Source organism: Hypanus sabinus, unplaced genomic scaffold (assembly GCF_030144855.1).
Source record: "Hypanus sabinus isolate sHypSab1 unplaced genomic scaffold, sHypSab1.hap1 scaffold_827, whole genome shotgun sequence".
Lineage (NCBI taxonomy): Eukaryota > Metazoa > Chordata > Chondrichthyes > Myliobatiformes > Dasyatidae > Hypanus > Hypanus sabinus.
In genome coordinates this window covers 66,994-91,824 of record NW_026781680.1, presented here as the reverse complement: position 1 = coordinate 91,824, position 24,831 = coordinate 66,994, and positions in this window count along the sequence as shown.

Sequence of the window (24,831 nt, the reverse complement as noted above, 5' to 3'; positions counted from 1 at the left end):
CTCTAATCCAGGAAGCATCCTGGTAAATCTCTTCTGTAACCTCTCCAATCCAGGCCGCATCCTGGTAAATCTCCTCTGTACCCTCTCCAAAACAGGCAGCATCCTGGTAAATCTCCTCTGCACACTCTATAATCCAGGCAGCATCCTGGTAAATCTCCTCAGCACCCTCTCTAATCCAGGCAGCATCCTGGAAAATCTCATCTGTAACCTCTCCAATCCAGGCCGCATCCTGGTAAATCTCCTCTGTACCCTTTCTAATCCAGGCAGAATCCTGGTAAACCTCCTCTGCACCTTGTCCAATCCAGGCAGCATCCTGGTAAATCTCCTCAGTACCCTCTCTAATCCAGGCAGCATCCTGGTAAATCTCCTCTGTAACCTCTCCAATCCAGACAGCATCCTGGTAAATCTCCTCTGTACCCTCTCTAATCCAGGCAGCATCCGGGTAAATCTACTCTGTACCCTCTCTAATCCAGGCAGCATCCTGGTAAATCTCCGCTGCACCCTCTCTAATCCAAGCAGCACCCTGGTAAATCTGCTCTGCACCCTCTCTAATCCCAGCAGCATCCTGGTAAATCTCATCTACACCCTCTCTAATCCAGGCAGCATCCTGGTAAATCTCCTCTGTACCTTCTCTAATCCAGGCAGCATCCTGGTAAATCTCCTCAGTACCCTCTCTAATCCAGGCAGCATCCTGGTAAATCTCCTCTGTAACCTCTCCAATCCAGACAGCATCCTGGTAAATCTCCTCTGTACCCTCTCTAATCCAGGCAGCATCCGGGTAAATCTACTCTGTACCCTGTCTAATCCAGGCAGCATCCTGGTAAATCTCCGCTGCACCCTCTCTAATCCAAGCAGCATCCTGGTAAATCTCCTCTGCACCCTCTCTAATCCAAGCAGCATCCTGGTAAATCTCCTCTGCACCCTCTCTAATCCCAGCAGCATCCTGGTAAATCTCATCTGCACCCTCTCTAATCCAGGCAGCATCCTGGTAAATCTCCTCTGTACCTTCTCTAATCCAGGCAGCATCCTGGTAAATCTCCTCTGTACCCTCTCCAATCCGGGCAGCATCCTGGTAAATCAACTCTGTACCCTCTCTAATCCAGGCAGCATCCTGTTAAATCTCCTCTGTACCCTCTCTAATCCAGGCAGCATCCTGGTAAATCTCCTCTGTACCCTCTCTAATCCAGGCAGCATCCTGGTAAATCTCCGCTGCACCCTCTCTAATCCAAGCAGCATCCTCGTAAATCTCCTCTGCACTCTCTCTAATCCAGGGAGCATCCTGGTAAATCTCCTCAGCACCCTCTCCAATCCAGGCAGCATCCTGGTAAATCTCCTCTGCACCCTCTCCAATACAGGGAGCATCCTGGTAAATCTCCTCTCTATCCTCTGTAATACACGCAGCATCCTGGTAAATCTCCTCTGTACCCTCTCTAATCCAAGCAGCATCCTGGTAAATCTCCTCTGTACCCTCTCTAATCCAGGCAGCATCCTGGTAAATCTCCTCAGCACCCTCTCTAATCCAGGCAGCATCCTGGTAAATCTCCTCTGCACCCTCTCTAATCCAGGCAGCATCCTGTTAAATCTCCTCTCTACCCTCTCTAATCCAGGCAGCATACTAGTAAATCTCCTTTGCACCCTCTCTAATCCAGGCTGCATCCTGGTAAATCTCCTCTGTACCCTCTCTAATCCAGGCAGCATCCTGTTAAATCTCCTCTGCACCCTCTCTAATCCAGGCAGCATCCTGGTAAATCTCCTCTGCACCCTCTCCAATCCAGGCAGCATCCTGGTAAATCTCCTCTGTAACCTCTCCAATCCTGGCAGCATCCTGGTAAATCTCCTCTGTACCCTCTCTAATCCAGGCAGCATCCTGGTAAATCTCCTCTGTACCCTCTCTAATACAGGCAGCATCCTGGTAAACCTCCTCTGTACCCTCTCTAATCCAGGCAGCATCCTGGTAAATCTCCTCTGTACCCTCTCTAATCCAGGCAGCATCCTGGTAAATCTCCGCTGCACCCTCTCTAATCCAAGCAGCATCCTGGTAAATCTCCTCAGCACCCTCTCTAATCCAGGAAGCATCCTGGTAAATCTCCTCTGTAACCTCTCCAATCCAGGCCGCATCCTGGTAAATCTCCTCTGTACCCTCTCCAAAACAGGCAGCATCCTGGTAAATCTCCTCTGCACACTCTATAATCCAGGCAGCATCCTGGTAAATCTCCTCAGCACCCTCTCTAATCCAGGCAGCATCCTGGAAAATCTCATCTGTAACCTCTCCAATCCAGGCCGCATCCTGGTAAATCTCCTCTGTACCCTTTCTAATCCAGGCAGCATCCTGGTAAACCTCCTCTGCACCTTGTCCAATCCAGGCAGCATCCTGGTAAATCTCCTCAGTACCCTCTCTAATCCAGGCAGCATCCTGGTAAATCTCCTCTGTAACCTCTCCAATCCAGACAGCATCCTGGTAAATCTCCTCTGTACCCTCTCTAATCCAGGCAGCATCCGGGTAAATCTACTCTGTACCCTCTCTAATCCAGGCAGCATCCTGGTAAATCTCCGCTGCACCCTCTCCAATCCAGGCAGCATCCTGGTAAATCTCCTCTGTAACCTCTCCAATCCTGGCAGCATCCTGGTAAATCTCCTCTGTACCCTCTCTAATCCAGGCAGCATCCTGGTAAATCTCCTCTGTACCCTCTCTAATACAGGCAGCATCCTGGTAAACCTCCTCTGTACCCTCTCTAATCCAGGCAGCATCCTGGTAAATCTCCTCTGTACCCTCTCTAATCCAGGCAGCATCCTGGTAAATCTCCGCTGCACCCTCTCTAATCCAAGCAGCATCCTGGTAAATCTCCTCAGCACCCTCTCTAATCCAGGAAGCATCCTGGTAAATCTCCTCTGTAACCTCTCCAATCCAGGCCGCATCCTGGTAAATCTCCTCTGTACCCTCTCCAAAACAGGCAGCATCCTGGTAAATCTCCTCTGCACACTCTATAATCCAGGCAGCATCCTGGTAAATCTCCTCAGCACCCTCTCTAATCCAGGCAGCATCCTGGAAAATCTCATCTGTAACCTCTCCAATCCAGGCCGCATCCTGGTAAATCTCCTCTGTACCCTTTCTAATCCAGGCAGAATCCTGGTAAACCTCCTCTGCACCTTGTCCAATCCAGGCAGCATCCTGGTAAATCTCCTCAGTACCCTCTCTAATCCAGGCAGCATCCTGGTAAATCTCCTCTGTAACCTCTCCAATCCAGACAGCATCCTGGTAAATCTCCTCTGTACCCTCTCTAATCCAGGCAGCATCCGGGTAAATCTACTCTGTACCCTCTCTAATCCAGGCAGCATCCTGGTAAATCTCCGCTGCACCCTCTCTAATCCAAGCAGCATCCTGGTAAATCTGCTCTGCACCCTCTCTAATCCCAGCAGCATCCTGGTAAATCTCATCTACACCCTCTCTAATCCAGGCAGCATCCTGGTAAATCTCCTCTGTACCTTCTCTAATCCAGGCAGCATCCTGGTAAATCTCCTCAGTACCCTCTCTAATCCAGGCAGCATCCTGGTAAATCTCCTCTGTAACCTCTCCAATCCAGACAGCATCCTGGTAAATCTCCTCTGTACCCTCTCTAATCCAGGCAGCATCCGGGTAAATCTACTCTGTACCCTGTCTAATCCAGGCAGCATCCTGGTAAATCTCCGCTGCACCCTCTCTAATCCAAGCAGCATCCTGGTAAATCTCCTCTGCACCCTCTCTAATCCAAGCAGCATCCTGGTAAATCTCCTCTGCACCCTCTCTAATCCCAGCAGCATCCTGGTAAATCTCATCTGCACCCTCTCTAATCCAGGCAGCATCCTGGTAAATCTCCTCTGTACCTTCTCTAATCCAGGCAGCATCCTGGTAAATCTCCTCTGTACCCTCTCCAATCCGGGCAGCATCCTGGTAAATCAACTCTGTACCCTCTCTAATCCAGGCAGCATCCTGTTAAATCTCCTCTGTACCCTCTCTAATCCAGGCAGCATCCTGGTAAATCTCCTCTGTACCCTCTCTAATCCAGGCAGCATCCTGGTAAATCTCCGCTGCACCCTCTCTAATCCAAGCAGCATCCTCGTAAATCTCCTCTGCACTCTCTCTAATCCAGGCAGCATCCTGGTAAATCTCCTCAGCACCCTCTCCAATCCAGGCAGCATCCTGGTAAATCTCCTCTGCACACTCTCCAATACAGGGAGCATCCTGGTAAATCTCCTCTGTATCCTCTGTAATCCAAGCAGCATCCTGGTAAATCTCCTCTGTACCCTCTCTAATCCAGGCAGCATCCTGGTAAATCTCCTCAGCACCCTCTCTAATCCAGGCAGCATCCTGGTAAATCTCCTCTGCACCCTCTCTAATCCAGGCAGCATCCTGTTAAATCTCCTCTCTACCCTCTCTAATCCAGGCAGCATACTAGTAAATCTCCTTTGCACCCTCTCTAATCCAGGCTGCATCCTGGTAAATCTCCTCTGTACCCTCTCTAATCCAGGCAGCATCCTGTTAAATCTCCTCTGCACCCTCTCTAATCCAGGCAGCATCCTGGTAAATCTCCTCTGCACCCTCTCCAATCCAGGCAGCATCCTGGTAAATCTCCTCTGTAACCTCTCCAATCCTGGCAGCATCCTGGTAAATCTCCTCTGTACCCTCTCTAATCCAGGCAGCATCCTGGTAAATCTCCTCTGTACCCTCTCTAATACAGGCAGCATCCTGGTAAACCTCCTCTGTACCCTCTCTAATCCAGGCAGCATCCTGGTAAATCTCCTCTGTACCCTCTCTAATCCAGGCAGCATCCTGGTAAATCTCCGCTGCACCCTCTCTAATCCAAGCAGCATCCTGGTAAATCTCCTCAGCACCCTCTCTAATCCAGGAAGCATCCTGGTAAATCTCCTCTGTAACCTCTCCAATCCAGGCCGCATCCTGGTAAATCTCCTCTGTACCCTCTCCAAAACAGGCAGCATCCTGGTAAATCTCCTCTGCACACTCTATAATCCAGGCAGCATCCTGGTAAATCTCCTCAGCACCCTCTCTAATCCAGGCAGCATCCTGGAAAATCTCATCTGTAACCTCTCCAATCCAGGCCGCATCCTGGTAAATCTCCTCTGTACCCTTTCTAATCCAGGCAGCATCCTGGTAAACCTCCTCTGCACCTTGTCCAATCCAGGCAGCATCCTGGTAAATCTCCTCAGTACCCTCTCTAATCCAGGCAGCATCCTGGTAAATCTCCTCTGTAACCTCTCCAATCCAGACAGCATCCTGGTAAATCTCCTCTGTACCCTCTCTAATCCAGGCAGCATCCGGGTAAATCTACTCTGTACCCTCTCTAATCCAGGCAGCATCCTGGTAAATCTCCGCTGCACCCTCTCTAATCCAAGCAGCATCCTGGTAAATCTGCTCTGCACCCTCTCTAATCCCAGCAGCATCCTGGTAAATCTCATCTACACCCTCTCTAATCCAGGCAGCATCCTGGTAAATCTCCTCTGTACCTTCTCTAATCCAGGCAGCATCCTGGTAAATCTCCTCTGTACCCTCTCTAATCCAGGCAGCATCCTGGTAAATCTCATCTGTACCCTCTCTAATCCAGGCAGCATCCTTGTAAATCTCCGCTGCACCCTCTCTAATCCAGGCAGCATCCTGGTAAATCTCCTCTGCACCCTCTCTAATCCAGGCAGCATCCTGGTAAATCTCCTCAGCACCCTCTCTAATGCAGGCAGCATCCTGGTAAATCTCCTCTGCACCCTCTCTAATCCAGGCAGCATCCTGTTAAATCTCCTCTCTACCCTCTCTAATCCAGGCAGCATACTAGTAAATCTCCTTTGCACCCTCTCTAATCCAGGCTGCATCCTGGTAAATCTCCTCTGTACCCTCTCTAATCCAGGCAGCATCCTGTTAAATCTCCTCTGCACCCTCTCTAATCCAGGCAGCATCCTGGTAAATCTCCTCTGCACTCTCTCCAATCCAGGCAGCATCCTGGTAAATCTCCTCTGTAACCTCTCCAATCCTGGCAGCATCCTGGTAAATCTCCTCTCTACCCTCTCTAATCCAGGCAGCATACTAGTAAATCTCCTTTGCACCCTCTCTAATCCAGGCTGCATCCTGGTAAATCTCCTCTGTACCCTCTCTAATCCAGGTAGCATCCTGTTAAATCTCCTCTGCACCCTCTCCAATCCAGGCAGCATCCTGGTAAATCTCCTCTGTAACCTCTCCAATCCTGGCAGCATCCTGGTAAATCTCCTCTGTACCCTCTCTAATCCAGGCAGCATCCTGGTAAATCTCCTCTGTACCCTCTCTAATCCAGGCAGCATCCTGGTAAACCTCCTCTGTACCCTCTCTAATCCAGGCAGCATCCTGGTAAATCTCCTCTGTACCCTCTCTAATCCAGGCAGCATCCTGGTAAATCTCCGCTGCACCCTCTCTAATCCAAGCAGCATCCTGGTAAATCTCCTCAGCACCCTCTCTAATCCAGGCAGCATCCTGGTAAATCTCCTCAGCACCCTCTCTAATCCAGGCAGCATCCTGGTAAATCTCCTCTGCACCCTCTCTAATCCAGGCAGCATCCTGTTAAATCTCCTCTCTAACCTCTCTAATCCAGGCAGCATACTAGTAAATCTCCTTTGCACCCTCTCTAATCCAGGCTGCATCCTGTTAAATCTCCTCTGCACCCTCTCTAATCCAGGCAGCATCCTGGTAAATCTCCTCTGCACCCTCTCCAATCCAGGCAGCATCCTGGTAAATCTCCTCTGTAACCTCTCCAATCCAGGCAGCATCCTGGTAAACCTCCTCTGTACCTTCTCTAATCCAAGCAGCATCCTGGTAAATCTCCTCTGCACCCTCTCTAATCCAGGCAGCATCCTGGTAAATCTCCGCTGCACCCTCTCTAATCCAAGCAGCATCCTGGTAAATCTCCTCAGCACCCTCTCTAAACCTGGAAGCGTCCTGGTAAATCTCCTCTGTAACCTCTCTAATCCAGGCCGCATCCTGGTAAATCTCCTCTGTACCCTCTCTAAAACAGGCAGCATCCTGGTAAATCTCCTCTCCACACTCTATAATCCAGGCAGCATCCTGGTAAATCTCCTCAGCACACTCTCTAATCCAGGCAGCATCCTGGTAAATCTCCTCTGCACCCTCTCTAATCCAGGCATCATCCTGGAAAATCTCCTCTGTACCCTCTCTAATCCAGGCAGCATCCTTGTAAATCTCATCTGTACCCTCTATAATCCAGGCAGCATCCTGGTAAATCTCCTCTGTACCCTCTCTAATCCAGGCAGCATCCTGGTAAATCTCCTCTGCACCCTCTCTAATCCCAGCAGCATCCTGGTAAATCTCCTCTGCACCCTCTCTAATCCAGGCAGCATCCGGGTAAATCTCCTCTTTACCCTCTCTAATCCAGGCAGCATCCTGGTAAATCTCATCTGTACCCTCTCTAATCCAGGCAGCATCCTGGTAAATCTCATCTGTACCCTCTCTAATCCAGGCAGCATCCTGGTAAATCTCCTCTGTAACCTCTCCAATCCAGACAGCATCCTGGTAAATCTCCTCTGTACCCACTCTAATCCAGGCAGCATCCGGGTAAATCTACTCTGTACCCTCTCTAATCCAGGCAGCATCCTGGTAAATCTCCGCTGCACCCTCTCTAATCCAAGCAGCATCCTGCTAAATCTCCTCTGCACCCTCTCTAATCCAGGCAGCATCCTGGTAAATCTCCTCTGTACCTTCTCTAATCCAGGCAGCATCCTGGTAAATCTCCTCTGTACCCTCTCTAATCCAGGCAGCATCCTGGTAAATCTCATCTGTACCCTCTATAATCCAGGCAGCATCCTGGTAATTCTCCTCTCTACCCTCTCTAATCCAGGCAGCATCCTGGTAAATCTCCGCTGCACCCTCTCTAATCCAGGCAGCATCCTGGTAAATCTCCTCTGCACCCTCTCTAATCCAGGCAGCATCCTGGTAAATCTCCTCAGCACCCTCTCTAATCCAGGCAGCATCCTGGTAAATCTCCTCTGCACCCTCTCTAATCCAGGCAGCATCCTGTTAAATCTCCTCTCTACCCTCTCTAATCCAGGCAGCATACTAGTAAATCTCCTTTGCACCCTCTCTAATCCAGGCTGCATCCTGGTAAATCTCCTCTGTACCCTCTCTAATCCAGGCAGCATCCTGTTAAATCTCCTCTGCACCCTCTCTAATCCAGGCAGCATCCTGGTAAATCTCCTCTGCACCCTCTCCAATCCAGGCAGCATCCTGGTAAATCTCCTCTGCACCCTCTCCAATCCAGGCAGCATCCTGGTAAATCTCCTCTGTAACCTCTACAATCCTGGCAGCATCCTGGTAAATCTCCTCTCTACCCTCTCCAATCCAGGCAGCATCCTGGTAAATCTTCTCTGTACCCTCTCTAATCCAGGCAGCATCCTGTTAAATCTCCTCTGTACCCTCTCTAATCCAGGCAGCATCCTGGTAAATCTCCTCAGCACCCTCTCTAAACCTGGAAGCGTCCTGGTAAATCTCCTCTGTAACCTCTCTAATCCAGGCCGCATCCTGGTAAATCTCCTCTGTACCCTCTCTAAAACAGGCAGCATCCTGGTAAATCTCCTCTCCACACTCTATAATCCAGGCAGCATCCTGGTAAATCTCCTCAGCACCCTCTCTAATCCAGGCAGCATCCTGGAAAATCTCCTCTGTAACCTCTCCAATCCAGGCCGCATCCTGGTAAATCTCCTCTGCACACTCTCTAATCCAGGCAGCATCCTGGTAAATCTCCTCTGCACCCTCTCTAATCCAGGCATCATCCTGGAAAATCTCCTCTGTACCCTCTCTAATCCAGGCAGCATCCTTGTAAATCTCATCTGTACCCTCTATAATCCAGGCAGCATCCTGGTAAATCTCCTCTGTACCCTCTCTAATCCAGGCAGCATCCTGGTAAATCTCCTCTGCACCCTCTCTAATCCCAGCAGCATCCTGGTAAATCTCCTCTGCACCCTCTCTAATCCAGGCAGCATCCTGGTAAATCTCCTCTTTACCCTCTCTAATCCAGGCAGCATCCTGGTAAATCTCATCTGTACCCTCTCTAATCCAGGCAGCATCCTGGTAAATCTCATCTGTACCCTCTCTAATCCAGGCAGCATCCTGGTAAATCTCCTCTGTAACCTCTCCAATCCAGACAGCATCCTGGTAAATCTCCTCTGTACCAACTCTAATCCAGGCAGCATCCGGGTAAATCTACTCTGTACCCTCTCTAATCCAGGCAGCATCCTGGTAAATCTCCGCTGCACCCTCTCTAATCCAAGCAGCATCCTGGTAAATCTCCTCTGCACCCTCTCTAATCCAGGCAGCATCCTGGTAAATCTCCTCTGTACCTTCTCTAATCCAGGCAGCATCCTGGTAAATCTCCTCTGTACCCTCTCTAATCCAGGCAGCATCCTGGTAAATCTCATCTGTACCCTCTATAATCCAGGCAGCATCCTGGTAATTCTCCTCTGTACCCTCTCTAATCCAGGCAGCATCCTGGTAAATCTCCGCTGCACCCTCTCTAATCCAGGCAGCATCCTGGTAAATCTCCTCTGCACCCTCTCTAATCCAGGCAGCATCCTGGTAAATCTCCTCAGCACCCTCTCTAATCCAGGCAGCATCCTGGTAAATCTTCTCTGCACCCTCTCTAATCCAGGCAGCATCCTGTTAAATCTCCTCTCTACCCTCTCTAATCCAGGCAGCATACTAGTAAATCTCCTTTGCACCCTCTCTAATCCAGGCTGCATCCTGGTAAATCTCCTCTGTACCCTCTCTAATCCAGGCAGCATCCTGTTAAATCTCCTCTGCACCCTCTCTAATCCAGGCAGCATCCTGGTAAATCTCCTCTGCACCCTCTCCAATCCAGGCAGCATCCTGGTAAATCTCCTCTGCACCCTCTCCAATCCAGGCAGCATCCTGGTAAATCTCCTCTGTAACCTCTACAATCCTGGCAGCATCCTGGTAAATCTCCTCTCTACCCTCTCCAATCCAGGCAGCATCCTGGTAAATCTTCTCTGTACCCTCTCTAATCCAGGCAGCATCCTGTTAAATCTCCTCTGTACCCTCTCTAATCCAGGCAGCATCCTGGTAAATCTCCTCTGTACCCTCTCTAATCCAGGCAGCATCCTGGTAAATCTCCGCTGCACCCTCTCTAATCCAAGCAGCATCCTGGTAAATCTCCTCTGCACCCTCTCTAATCCAGGCTGCATCCTGGTAAATCTCCTCAGCACCCTCTCCAATCCAGGCAGCATCCTGGTAAATCTCCTCTGCACCCTCTCTAATCCAGGCAGCATCCTGTTAAATCTCCTCTCTACCCTCTCTAATCCAGGCAGCATACTAGTAAATCTCCTTTGCACCCTCTCTAATCCAGGCTGCATCCTGGTAAATCTCCTCTGTACCCTCTCTAATCCAGGCAGCATCCTGTTAAATCTCCTCTGCACCCTCTCTAATCCAGGCAGCATCCTGTTAAATCTCCTCTCTACCCTCTCTAATCCAGGCAGCATACTAGTAAATCTCCTTTGCACCCTCTCTAATCCAGGCTGCATCCTGGTAAATCTCCTCTGTACCCTCTCTAATCCAGGCAGCATCCTGTTAAATCTGCTCTGCACCCTCTCTAATCCAGGCAGCATCCTGGTAAATCTCCTCTGCACCCTCTCCAATCCAGGCAGCATCCTGGTAAATCTCCTCTGTAACCTCTCCAATCCTGGCAACATCCTGGTAAATCTCCTCTCTACCCTCTCTAATCCAGGCAGCATACTAGTAAATCTCCTCTGTACCCTCTCTAATCCAGGCAGCATCCTGGTAAATCTCCGCTGCACCCTCTCTAATCCAGGCAGCATCCTGGTAAATCTCCTCTGCACCCTCTCTAATCCAGGCAGCATCCTGGTAAATCTCCTCAGCACCCTCTCTAATGCAGGCAGCATCCTGGTAAATCTCCTCTGCACCCTCTCTAATCCAGGCAGCATCCTGTTAAATCTCCTCTCTACCCTCTCTAATCCAGGCAGCATACTAGTAAATCTCCTTTGCACCCTCTCTAATCCAGGCTGCATCCTGGTAAATCTCCTCTGTACCCTCTCTAATCCAGGCAGCATCCTGTTAAATCTCCTCTGCACCCTCTCTAATCCAGGCAGCATCCTGGTAAATCTCCTCTGCACCCTCTCCAATCCAGGCATCATCCTGGTAAATCTCCTCTGTAACCTCTCCAATCCTGGCAGCATCCTGGTAAATCTCCTCTCTACCCTCTCTAATCCAGGCAGCATACTAGTAAATCTCCTTTGCACCCTCTCTAATCCAGGCTGCATCCTGGTAAATCTCCTCTGTACCCTCTCTAATCCAGGCAGCATCCTGTTAAATCTCCTCTGCACCCTCTCTAATCCAGGCAGCATCCTGGTAAATCTCCTCTGCACCCTCTCCAATCCAGGCAGCATCCTGCTAAATCTCCTCTGTAACCTCTCCAATCCTGGCAGCATCCTGGTAAATCTCCTCTGTACCCTCTCTAATCCAGGCAGCATCCTGGTAAATCTCCTCTGTACCCTCTCTAATACAGGCAGCATCCTGGTAAACCTCCTCTGTACCCTCTCTAATCCAGGCAGCATCCTGGTAAATCTCCTCTGTACCCTCTCTAATCCAGGCAGCATCCTGGTAAATCTCCGCTGCACCCTCTCTAATCCAAGCAGCATCCTGGTAAATCTCCTCAGCACCCTCTCTAATCCAGGCAGCATCCTGGTAAATCTCCTCAGCACCCTCTCTAATCCAGGCAGCATCCTGGTAAATCTCCTCTGCACCCTCTCTAATCCAGGCAGCATCCTGTTAAATCTCCTCTCTACCCTCTCTAATCCAGGCAGCATACTAGTAAATCTCCTTTGCACCCTCTCTAATCCAGGCTGCATCCTGTTAAATCTCCTCTGCACCCTCTCTAATCCAGGCAGCATCCTGGTAAATCTCCTCTGCACCCTCTCCAATCCAGGCAGCATCCTGGTAAATCTCCTCTGTAACCTCTCCAATCCAGGCAGCATCCTGGTAAACCTCCTCTGTACCTTCTCTAATCCAAGCAGCATCCTGGTAAATCTCCTCTGCACCCTCTCTAATCCAGGCAGCATCCTGGTAAATCTCCGCTGCACCCTCTCTAATCCAAGCAGCATCCTGGTAAATCTCCTCAGCACCCTCTCTAATCCAGGAAGCGTCCTGGTAAATCTCCTCTGTAACCTCTCTAATCCAGGCCGCATCCTGGTAAATCTCCTCAGCACCCTCTCTAATCCAGGCAGCATCCTGGAAAATCTCCTCTGTAACCTCTCCAATCCAGGCCGCATCCTGGTAAATCTCCTCTGCACACTCTCTAATCCAGGCAGCATCCTGGTAAATCTCCTCAGCACCCTCTCTAATCCAGGCAGCATCCTGGAAAATCTCCTCTGTAACCTCTCCAATCCAGGCCGCATCCTGGTAAATCTCCTCTGTACCCTTTCTAATCCAGGCAGCATCCTGGTAAATCTCCTCTGTACCTTCTCTAATCCAGGCAGCATCCTGGTAAATCTCCTCTGTACCCTCTCTAATCCAGGCAGCATCCTGGTAAATCTCATCTGTACCCTCTATAATCCAGGCAGCATCCTGGTAAATCTCCTCTGTACCCTCTCTAATCCAGGCAGCATCCTGGTAAATCTCCTCTGCACCCTCTCTAATCCCAGCAGCATCCTGGTAAATCTCCTCTGCACCCTCTCTAATCCAGGCAGCATCCTGGTAAATCTCCTCTTTACCCTCTCTAATCCAGGCAGCATCCTGGTAAATCTCATCTGTACCCTCTCTAATCCAGGCAGCATCCTGGTAAATCTCATCTGTACCCTCTCTAATCCAGGCAGCATCCTGGTAAATCTCCTCTGCACCCTCTCCAATCCAGGCAGCATTCTGGTAAATCTCCTCTGTAACCTCTCCAATCCAGGCAGCATCCTGGTAAACCTCCTCTGTACCTTCTCTAATCCAAGCAGCATCCTGGTAAATCTCCTCTGCACCCTCTCTAATCCAAGCAGCATCCTGGTAAATCTCCTCTGCACCCTCTCTAATCCAGGCAGCATCCTGGTAAATCTCCGCTGCACCCTCTCTAATCCAAGCAGCATCCTGGTAAATCTCCTCAGCACCCTCTCTAATCCAGGAAGCGTCCTGGTAAATCTCCTCTGTAACCTCTCTAATCCAGGCCGCATCCTGGTAAATCTCCTCAGCACCCTCTCTAATCCAGGCAGCATCCTGGAAAATCTCCTCTGTAACCTCTCCAATCCAGGCCGCATCCTGGTAAATCTCCTCTGCACACTCTCTAATCCAGGCAGCATCCTGGTAAATCTCCTCAGCACCCTCTCTAATCCAGGCAGCATCCTGGAAAATCTCCTCTGTAACCTCTCCAATCCAGGCCGCATCCTGGTAAATCTCCTCTGTACCCTTTCTAATCCAGGCAGCATCCTGGTAAATCTCCTCTGTACCTTCTCTAATCCAGGCAGCATCCTGGTAAATCTCCTCTGTACCCTCTCTAATCCAGGCAGCATCCTGGTAAATCTCATCTGTACCCTCTATAATCCAGGCAGCATCCTGGTAAATCTCCTCTGTACCCTCTCTAATCCAGGCAGCATCCTGGTAAATCTCCTCTGCACCCTCTCTAATCCCAGCAGCATCCTGGTAAATCTCCTCTGCACCCTCTCTAATCCAGGCAGCATCCTGGTAAATCTCCTCTTTACCCTCTCTAATCCAGGCAGCATCCTGGTAAATCTCATCTGTACCCTCTCTAATCCAGGCAGCATCCTGGTAAATCTCATCTGTACCCTCTCTAATCCAGGCAGCATCCTGGTAAATCTCCTCTGCACCCTCTCCAATCCAGGCAGCATTCTGGTAAATCTCCTCTGTAACCTCTCCAATCCAGGCAGCATCCTGGTAAACCTCCTCTGTACCTTCTCTAATCCAAGCAGCATCCTGGTAAATCTCCTCTGCACCCTCTCTAATCCAGGCAGCATTCTGGTAAATCTCCTCTGTACCCTCTCTAATCCAGGCAGCATCCGGGTAAATCTACTCTGTACCCTCTCTAATCCAGGCAGCATCCTGGTAAATCTCCGCTGCACCCTCTCTAATCCAAGCAGCATCCTGGTAAATCTCCTCTGCACCCTCTCTAATCCCAGCAGCATCCTGGTAAATCTCATCTGCACCCTCTCTAATCCAGGCAGCATCCTGGTAAATCTCCTCTGTACCTTCTCTAATCCAGGCAGCATCCTGGTAAATCTCCTCTGTACCCTCTCTAATCCAGGCAGCATCCTGGTAAATCTCATCTGTACCCTCTATAATCCAGGCAGCATCCTGGTAAATCTCCTCTGTAACCTCTCTAATCCAGGCAGCATCCTGGTAAATCTCCGCTGCACCCTCTCTAATCCAGGCAGCATCCTGGTAAATCTCCTCTGCACCCTCTCTAATCCAGGCAGCATCCTGGTAAATCTCCTCAGCACCCTCTCTAATCCAGGCAGCATCCTGGTAAATCTCCTCTGCACCCTCTCTAATCCAGGCAGCATCCTGTTAAATCTCCTCTCTACCCTCTCTAATCCAGGCAGCATACTAGTAAATCTCCTTTGCACCCTCTCTAATCCAGGCTGCATTCTGGTAAATCTCCTCTGTACCCTCTCTAATCCAGGCAGCATCCTGTTAAATCTCCTCTGCACCCTCTCTAATCCAGGCAGCATCCTGTTAAATCTCCTCTGCACCCTCTCTAATCCAGGCAGCATCCTGGTAAATCTCCTCTGCACCCTCTCCAATCCAGGCAGCATCCTGGTAAATCTCCTCTGTAACCTCTCCAATCCTGGCAGCATCCTGGTAAATCTCCTCTCTACCCTCTCTAATCCAGGCAGCATACTAGTAAATCTCCTTTGCACCCTCTCTAATCCAGGCTGCATCCTGGTAAATCTCCTCTGTACCCTCTCTAATCCAGGCAGCATCCTGTTAAATCTCCTCTGCACCCTCTCTAATCCAGGCAGCATCCTGGTAAATCTCCTCTGCACCCTCTCCAATCCAGGCAGCATCCTGGTAAATCTCCTCTGTAACCTCTCCAATCCTGGCAGCATCCTGGTAAATCTGCTCTGTACCCTCTCTAATCCAGGCAGCATCCTGGTAAATCTCCTCTGTACCCTCTCTAATACAGGCAGCATCCTGGTAAACCTCCTCTGTACCCTCTCTAATCCAGGCAGCATCCTGGTAAATCTCCTCTGTACCCTCTCTAATCCAGGCAGCATCCTGGTAAATCTCCGCTGCACCCTCTCTAATCCAAGCAGCATCCTGGTAAATCTCCTCAGCACCCTCTCTAATCCAGGCAGCATCCTGGTAAATCTCCTCAGCACCCTCTCTAATCCAGGCAGCATCCTGGTAAATCTCATCTGTACCCTCTCTAATCCAGGCAGCATCCTGGTAAATCTCATCTGTACCCTCTCTAATCCAGGCAGCATCCTGGTAAATCTCCTCTGTAACCTCTCCAATCCAGACAGCATCCTGGTAAATCTCCTCTGTACCCTCTCTAATCCAGGCAGCATCCGGGCAAATCTACTCTGCACCCTCTCTAATCCAGGCAGCATCCTGGTAAATCTCCGCTGCACCCTCTCTAATCCAAGCAGCATCCTGGTAAATCTCATCTGCACCCTCTCTAATCCAGGCAGCATCCTGGTAAATCTCCTCTGTACCTTCTCTAATCCAGGCAGCATCCTGGTAAATCTCCACTGTACCCTCTCTAATCCAGGCAGCATCCTGGTAAATCTCATCTGTACCCTCTCTAATCCAGGCAGCATCCTGGTATATCTCCTCTGTACCCTCTCTAATCCAGGCAGCATCCTGGTAAATCTCCGCTGCACCCTCTCTAATCCAGGCAGCATCCTGGTAAATCTCCTCTGCACCCTCTCTAATCCAGGCAGCATCCTGGTAAATCTCCTCAGCACCCTCTCTAATCCAGGCAGCATCCTGTTAAATCCCCTCTGCACCCTCTCTAATCCAGGCAGCATCCTGTTAAATCTCCTCTCTACCCTCTCTAATCCAGGCAGCATACTAGTAAATCTCCTTTGCACCCTCTCTAATCCAGGCTGCATCCTGGTAAATCTCCTCTGTACCCTCTCTAATCCAGGCAGCATCCTTTTAAATCTCCTCTGCACCCTCTCTAATCCAGGCAGCATCCTGGTAAATCTCCTCTGCACCCTCTCCAATCCAGGCAGCATCCTGGTAAATCTCCTCTGTAACCTCTCCAATCCTGGCAGCATCCTGGTAAATCTCCTCTCTACCCTCTCTAATCCAGGCAGCATACTAGTAAATCTCCTTTGCACCCTCTCTAATCCAGGCTGCATCCTGGTAAATCTCCTCTGTACCCTCTCTAATCCAGGCAGCATCCTGTTAAATCTCCTCTGCACCCTCTCTAATCCAGGCAGCATCCTGGTAAATCTCCTCTGCACCCTCTCCAATCCAGGCAGCATCCTGGTAAATCTCCTCTGTAACCTCTCCAATCCTGGCAGCATCCTGGTAAATCTCCTCTGTACCCTCTCTAATCCAGGCAGCATCCTGGTAAATCTCCTCTGTACCCTCTCTAATACAGGCAGCATCCTGGTAAACCTCCTCTGTAACCTCTCTAATCCAGGCAGCATCCTGGTAAATCTCCTCTGTACCCTCTCTAATCCAGGCAGCATCCTGGTAAATCTCCGCTGCACCCTCTCTAATCCAAGCAGCATCCTGGTAAATCTCCTCAGCACCCTCTCTAATCCAGGCAGCATCCTGGTAAATCTCCTCTGCACCCTCTCTAATCCAGGTAGCATCCTGTTAAATCTCCTCTCTACCCTCTCTAATCCAGGCAGCATACTAGTAAATCTCCTTTGCACCCTCTCTAATCCAGGCTGCATCCTGTTAAATCTCCTCTGCACCCTCTCTAATCCAGGCAGCATCCTGGTAAATCTCCTCTGCACCCTCTCCAATCCAGGCAGCATCCTGGTAAATCTCCGCTGTAACCTCTCCAATCCAGGCAGCATCCTGGTAAACCTCCTCTGTACCTTCTCTAATCCAAGCAGCATCCTGGTAAATCTCCTCTGCACCCTCTCTAATCCAGGCAGCATCCTGGTAAATCTCCGCTGCACCCTCTCTAATCCAAGCAGCATCCTGGTAAATCTCCTCAGCACCCTCTCTAATCCAGGAAGCATCCTGGTAAATCTCCTCTGTAACCTCTCCAATCCAGGCCGCATCCTGGTAAATCTCCTCTGTACCCTCTCTAAAACAGGCAGCATCCTGGTAAATCTCCTCTGCACACTCTATAATCCAGGCAGCATCCTGGTAAATCTCCACAGCACCCTCTCTAATCCAGGAAGCGTCCTGGTAAATCTCTTCTGTAACCTCTCCAATCCAGGCCGCATCCTGGTAAATCTCCTCTGTACCCTCTCTAAAACAGGCAGCATCCTGGTAAATCTCCTCTGCACACTCTATAATCCAGGCAGCATCCTGGTAAATATCCTCAGCACCCTCTCTAATCCAGGCAGCATCCTGGAAAATCTCCTCTGTAACCTCTCCAATCCAGGCCGCATCCTGGTAAATCTCCTCTGCACACTCTCTAATCCAGGCAGCATCCTGGTAAATCTCCTCAGCACCCTCTCTAATCCAGGCAGCATCCTGGAAAATCTCCTCTGTAACCTCTCCAATCCAGGCCGCATCCTGGTAAATCTCCTCTGTACCCTTTCTAATCCAGGCAGCATCCTGGTAAATCTCCTCTGTACCTTCTCTAATCCAGGCAGCATCCTGGTAAATCTCCTCTGTACCCTCTCTAATCCAGGCAGCATCCTGGTAAATCTCATCTGTACCCTCTATAATCCAGGCAGCATCCTGGTAAATCTCCTCTGTACCCTCTCTAATCCAGGCAGCATCCTGGTAAATCTCCTCTGCACCCTCTCTAATCCCAGCAGCATCCTGGTAAATCTCCTCTGCACCCTCTCTAATCCAGGCAGCATCCTGGTAAATCTCCTCTTTACCCTCTCTAATCCAGGCAGCATCCTGGTAAATCTCATCTGTACCCTCTCTAATCCAGGCAGCATCCTGGTAAATCTCATCTGTACCCTCTCTAATCCAGGCAGCATCCTGGTAAATCTCCTCTGCACGCTCTCTAATCCAGGCAGCATCCTGTTAAATCTCCTCTGTACCCTCTCTAATCCAGGCAGCATCCTGGTAAATCTCCTCAGCACCCTCTCCAATCCAGGCAGCATCCTGGTAAATCTCCTCTGCACCCTCTCCAATACAGGGAGCATCCTGGTAAATCTCCTCTGTATCCTCTCTAATACACGCAGCATCCTGGTAAATCTCCTCTGTACCCTCTCTAATCCAAGCAGCATCCTGGTAAATCTCCTCTGTACCCTCTCTAATCCAGGCAGCATCCTGGTAAATCTCCTCAGCACCCTCTCTAATCCAGGCAGCATCCTGGTAAATCTCCTCTGCACCCTCTCTAATCCAGGCCGCATCCTGTTAAATCTCCTCTCTACCCTCTCTAATCCAGGCAGCATACTAGTAAATCTCCTTTGCACCCTCTCTAATCCAGGCTGAATCCTGGTAAATCTCCTCTGTACCCTCTCTAATCCAGGCAGCATCCTGTTAAATCTCCTCTGCACCCTCTCTAATCCAGGCAGCATCCTGGTAAATCTCCTCTGCACCCTCTCCAATCCAGGCAGCATCCTGGTAAATCTCCTCTGTAACCTCTCCAATCCTGGCAGCATCCTGGTAAATCTCCTCTGTACCCTCTCTAATCCAGGCAGCATCCTGGTAAATCTCCTCTGTACCCTCTCTAATACAGGCAGCATCCTGGTAAACCTCCTCTGTACCCTCTCTAGTCCAGGCAGCATCCTGGTAAATCTCCTCTGTACCCTCTCTAATCCAGGCAGCATCCTGGTAAATCTCCGCTGCACCCTCTCTAATCCAAGCAGCATCCTGGTAAATCTCCTCAGCACCCTCTCTAATCCAGGCAGCATCCTGGTAAATCTCCTCAGCACCCTCTCTAATCCAGGCAGCATCCTGGTAAATCTTCTCTGCACCCTCTCTAATCCAGGCAGCATCCTGTTAAATCTCCTCTCTACCCTCTCTAATCCAGGCAGCATACTAGTAAATCTCCTTTGCACCCTCTCTAATCCTGGCTGCATCCTGTTAAATCTCCTCTGCACCCTCTCTAATCCAGGCAGCATCCTGGTAAATCTCCTCTGCACCCTCTCCAATCCAGGCAGCATCCTGGTAAATCTCCTCTGTAACCTCTCCAATCCAGGCAGCATCTTGGTAAACCTCCTCTGTACCTTCTCTAATCCAAGCAGCATCCTGGTAAATCTCCTCTGCACCCTCTCTAATCCAGGCAGCATCCTGGTAAATCTCCGCTGCACCCTCTCTAATCCAAGCAGCATCCTGGTAAATCTCCTCTGTACCCTCTCTAAAACAGGCAGCATCCTGGTAAATCTCCTCTGCACACTCTATAATCCAGGCAGCATCCTGGTAAATCTCCTCAGCACCCTCTCTAATCCAGGCAGCATCCTGGAAAATCTCCTCTGTAACCTCTCCAATCCAGGCCGCATCCTGGTAAATCTCCTCTGCACACTCTCTAATCCAGGCAGCATCCTGGTAAATCTCCTTAGCACCCTCTCTAATCCAGGCAGCATCCTGGAAAATCTCCTCTGTAACCTCTCCAATCCAGGCCGCATCCTGGTAAATCTCCTCTGTACCCTTTCTAATCCAGGCAGCATCCTGGTAAATCTCCTCTGTACCTTCTCTAATCCAGGCAGCATCCTGGTAAATCTCCTCTGTACCCTCTCTAATCCAGGCAGCATCCTGGTAAATCTCATCTGTACCCTCTATAATCCAGGCAGCATCCTGGTAAATCTCCTCTGTACCCTCTCTAATCCAGGCAGCATCCTGGTAAATCTCCTCTGCACCCTCTCTAATCCCAGCAGCATCCTGGTAAATCTCCTCTGCACCCTCTCTAATCCAGGCAGCATCCTGGTAAATCTCCTCTTTACCCTCTCTAATCCAGGCAGCATCCTGGTAAATCTCATCTGTACCCTCTCTAATCCAGGCAGCATCCTGGTAAATCTCATCTGTACCCTCTCTAATCCAGGCAGCATCCTGGTAAATCTCCTCTGCACGCTCTCTAATCCAGGCAGCATCCTGTTAAATCTCCTCTGTACCCTCTCTAATCCAGGCAGCATCCTGGTAAATCTCCTCAGCACCCTCTCTAATCCAGGCAGCATCCTGGTAAATCTCCTCTGTAACCTCTCTAATCCAGGCAGCATCCTGGTAAATCTCCTCTGTACCCTCTCTAAAATAGGCAGCATCCTGGTAAATCTCCTCAGCACCCACTCTAATCCAGGCAGCATCCTGGAAAATCTCCTCTGTAACCTCTCCAATCCAGGCCGCATCCTGGTAAATCTCCTCTGTACCCTTTCTAATCCAGGCAGCATCCTGGTAAACCTCCTCTGCACCTTCTCCAATCCACGCAGCATCCTGGTAAATCTCCTCTGTACCCTCTCTAATCCAGGCAGCATCCTGGTAAATCTCCTCAGCACCCTCTCTAATACAGGGAGCATCCTGGTAAATCTCCTCAGCACCCTCTCCAATCCAGGCAGCATCCTGGTAAATCTCCTCTGCACCCTCTCCAATACAGGGTGCATCCTGGTTAAATCTCCTCTGTATCCTCTCTAATACACGCAGCATCCTGGTAAATCTCCTCTGTACCCTCTCTAATCCAAGCAGCATCCTGGTAAATCTCCTCTGTACCCTCTCTAATCCAGGCAGCATCCTGGTAAATCTCCTCAGCACCCTCTCTAATCCAGGCAGCATCCTGGTAAATCTCCTCTGCACCCTCTCTAATCCAGGCAGCATCCTGTTAAATCTCCTCTCTACCCTCTCTAATCCAGGCAGCATACTAGTAAATCTCCTTTGCACCCTCTCTAATCCAGGCTGCATCCTGGTAAATCTCCTCTGTACCCTCTCTAATCCAGGCAGCATCCTGTTAAATCTCCTCTGCACCCTCTCTAATCCAGACAGCATCCTTTTAAATCTCCTCTGCACCCTCTCCAATCCAGGCAGCATCCTGGTAAATCTCCTCTGTAACCTCTCCAATCCTGGCAGCATCCTGGTAAATCTCCTCTGTATCCTCTCTAATCCAGGCAGCATCCTGGTAAATCTCATCTGTACCCTCTATAATCCAGGCAGCATCCTGGTAAATCTCCTCTGTACCCTTTCCAATCCAGGCAGCATCCTGGTAAATCTCCGCTGCACCCTCTCTAATCCAAGCAGCATCCTGGTAAATCTCCTCTGCACCATCTCCAATCCAGGCAGCATCCTGGTAAATCTCCTCTGCACCCTCTCCAATACAGGGAGCATCCTGGTAAATCTCCTCTGTATCCTCTCTAATACACGCAGCATCCTGGTAAATCTCCTCGGTACCCTCTCTAATCCAGGCAGCATCCTGGTAAATCTCCTCTGTACCCTCTCTAATCCAGACAGCATCCTGGTAAATCTCCGCTGCACCCTCTCTAATCCAAGCAGCATCCTGGTAAATCTCCGCTGCACCCTCTCTAATCCAGGCAGCATCCTGGTAAATCTCCTCTGTACCCTCTCTAATCCAGGCAGCATCCTGTTAAATCTCCTCTGCACCCTCTCTAATCCAGACAGCATCCTTTTAAATCTCCTCTGCACCCTCTCCAATCCAGGCAGCATCCTGGTAAATCTCCTCTGTAACCTCTCCAATCCTGGCAGCATCCTGGTAAATCTCCTCTGTATCCTCTCTAATCCAGGCAGCATCCTGGTAAATCTCATCTGTACCCTCTATAATCCAGGCAGCATCCTGGTAAACCTCCTCTGCACCCTCTCTAATACAGGCAGCATCCTGGTAAATCTCCTCTGTATCCTCTCTAATCCAGGCAGCATCCTAGTAAATCTCCGCTGCACCCTCCCTAATCCAAACAGCATCCTGGTAAACCTCCTCTGCACCGTCTCTAATACAGGCAGCATCCTGGTAAATCTCCTCTGTACCCTCTCTAATCCAGGCAGCATCCTGGTAAACCTGCTCTGCACCCTCTCTAATCCAGGCAGCATCCTGGTAAATCTCCTCTGTACCCTCTCTAATCCAGGCAGCATCCTGGTAAATCTCCTCTGTACCCTCTAATCCAGGCAGCATCCTGGTAAATCTCCTCTGCACCCTCTCTAATCCAGGTAGCATCCTAGTAAATCTCCTCAGCACACTCTCTAATCCAGGCAGCATCCTGGTAAATCTCCTCTGCACCCTCTCTAATCCAGGCAGCATCCTGGTAAATCTCCTCTGTACCCTCTCTAATCCAGGCAGCATCCTGGTAAATCTCCTCTGTACCCTCTCTAATCCAGGCAGCATCCTGGTAAATCTCCTCTGTACCCTCTCTAATACAGGTAGCATCCTGGTAAACCTCCTCTATACCCTCTCTAATACAGCAGCATCCTGGTAAATCTTCTCTGCACCCTTTCTAATCCAGGCAGCATCCTGGTAAATCTCCGCTGCACCCTCTCCAATCCAGGCAGCATCCTGGTAAATCTCCTCTGTACCCTCTCCAATCCAGGCAGCATCCTGGTAAATCTCCTCTGTATCCTCTCTAATAAAGGCAGCATCCTGGTAAATCTCCTCTGTACCTCTCTAATCCAGGCAGCATCCTGGTAAACCTCCTCTGTACCCTCTCTAATGCAGGCAGCATCCTGGTAAATCTCCCCTGTAACCTCTCCAATCCAGGCAGCATCCTGGTAAACCTGCTCTGCACCCTCTCTAATCCAGGCAGCATCCTGGTAAATCTCCTCTGTACCCTTTCTAATCCAGGCAGCATCCTGGTAAATCTCCTCTGTACTCTCTAATCCAGGCAGCATCCTGGTAAATCTCCTCTGCACCCTCTCTAATCCAGGCAGCATCCTGGTAAATCTCCTCAGCACACTCTCTAACCCAGGCAGCATCCTGGTAAATCTCCTCTGCACCCTCTCTAATCCAGGCAGCATCCTGGTAAATCTCCTCTGTACCCTCTCTAATCCAGGCAGCATCCTGGTAAATCTCCTCTGTACCCTCTCTAATCCAGGCAGCGTCCTGGTAAGTCTCCTCTGTACCCTCTCTAATACAGGTAGCATCCTGGTAAACCTCCTCTATACCCTCTCTAATACAGCAGCATCCTGGTAAATCGTCTCTGCACCCTTTCTAATCCAGGCAGCATCCTGGTAAATCTCCGCTGCACCCTCTCCAATCCAGGCAGCATCCTGGTAAATCTCCTCTGTACCCTCTCCAATCCAGGCAGCATCCTGGTAAATCTCCTCTGTATCCGCTCTAATAAAGGCAGCATCCTGGTAAATCTCCTCTGTACCTCTCTAATCCAGGCAGCATCCTGGTAAACCTCCTCTGTACCCTCTCTAATCCAGGCAGCATCCTGGTAAATCTCCCCTGTAACCTCTCCAATCCAGGCAGCATCCTGGTAAATCTCCTCTGTACCCTCTCTAATCCAGGCAGCATCCTGGTAAATCTCCTCTGTACCCTCTAATCCAGGCAGCATCCTGGTAAATCTCCTCTGTACCCTCTCTAATACAGGCAGCATCCTGGTAAATCTTCTCTGTACCCTGTCTAATCCAGGCAGCATCCTGGTAAACCTCCTCTGCACCCTCTCTAATCCAGGCAGCATCCTGGTAAATCTCCTCTGTACCCTCTCTAATACAGGCAGCATCGTGGTAAATCTCCTCTGCACCCTCTCTAATCCAGGCAGCATCCTGGTAAATCTCCTCTGTACGCTCTCTAATACAGGCAGCATCCTGGTAAATCTCCTCTGTACCCTCTCTAATCCAGGCAGCATCCTGGTAAATCTCCTCTGTACCCTCTAATCCAGGCAGCATCCTGGTAAATCTCCTCTGCACCCTCTCTAATCCAGGTAGCATCCTAGTAAATCTCCTCAGCACACTCTCTAATCCAGGCAGCATCCTGGTAAATCTCCTCTGCACCCTCTCTAATCCAGGCAGCATCCTGGTAAATCTCCTCTGTACCCTCTCTAATCCAGGCAGCATCCTGGTAAATCTCCGCTGCAACCTCTCTAATCCAAGCAGCATCCTGGTAAATCTCCACTGCACCCTCTCTAATCCCAGCAGCAACCTGGTAAATCACCTCTGCACCCTCTCCAATACAGGCAGCATCCTGGTAAATCTCCTCTGTATCCTCTCTAATCCAGGCAGCATCCTGGTAAATCTCCTCTGTACCCTCTCTAATCCAGGCAGCATCCTGGTAAATCTCCTCTGTACCCTCTCTAATCCAGGCAGCATCCTGGTAAATCTCCTCTGTACCCTCTCTAATCCAGGCAGCATCCTGGTAAATCTCCTCTGTACACTCTCTAATCCAGGCAGCATCCTGGTAAAACTCCTTTGTACCCTCTCTAATCCAGGCAGCATCCTGGTAAATCTCCTCTGTACCCTCTCTAATCCAGGCAGCAACGTGGTAAATCTCCTCTGCACCCTCTCTAATCCAGGCAGCATCCTGGTAAATCTCCTCTGTACCCTCTCTAATCCAGGCAGCATCCTGGTAAATCTCCTCTGTACCCTCTCTAATCCAGGCAGCATCCTGGTAAATCTCCTCTGTACACTCTCTAATCCAGGCAGCATCCTGGTAAAACTCCTTTGTACCCTCTCTAATCCAGGCAGCATCCTGGTAAATCTCCTCTGTACCCTCTCTAATCCAGGCAGCATCGTGGTAAATCTCCTCTGCACCCTCTCTAATCCAGGCAGCATCCTGGTAAATCTCCTCTGTACGCTCTCTAATACAGGCAGCATCC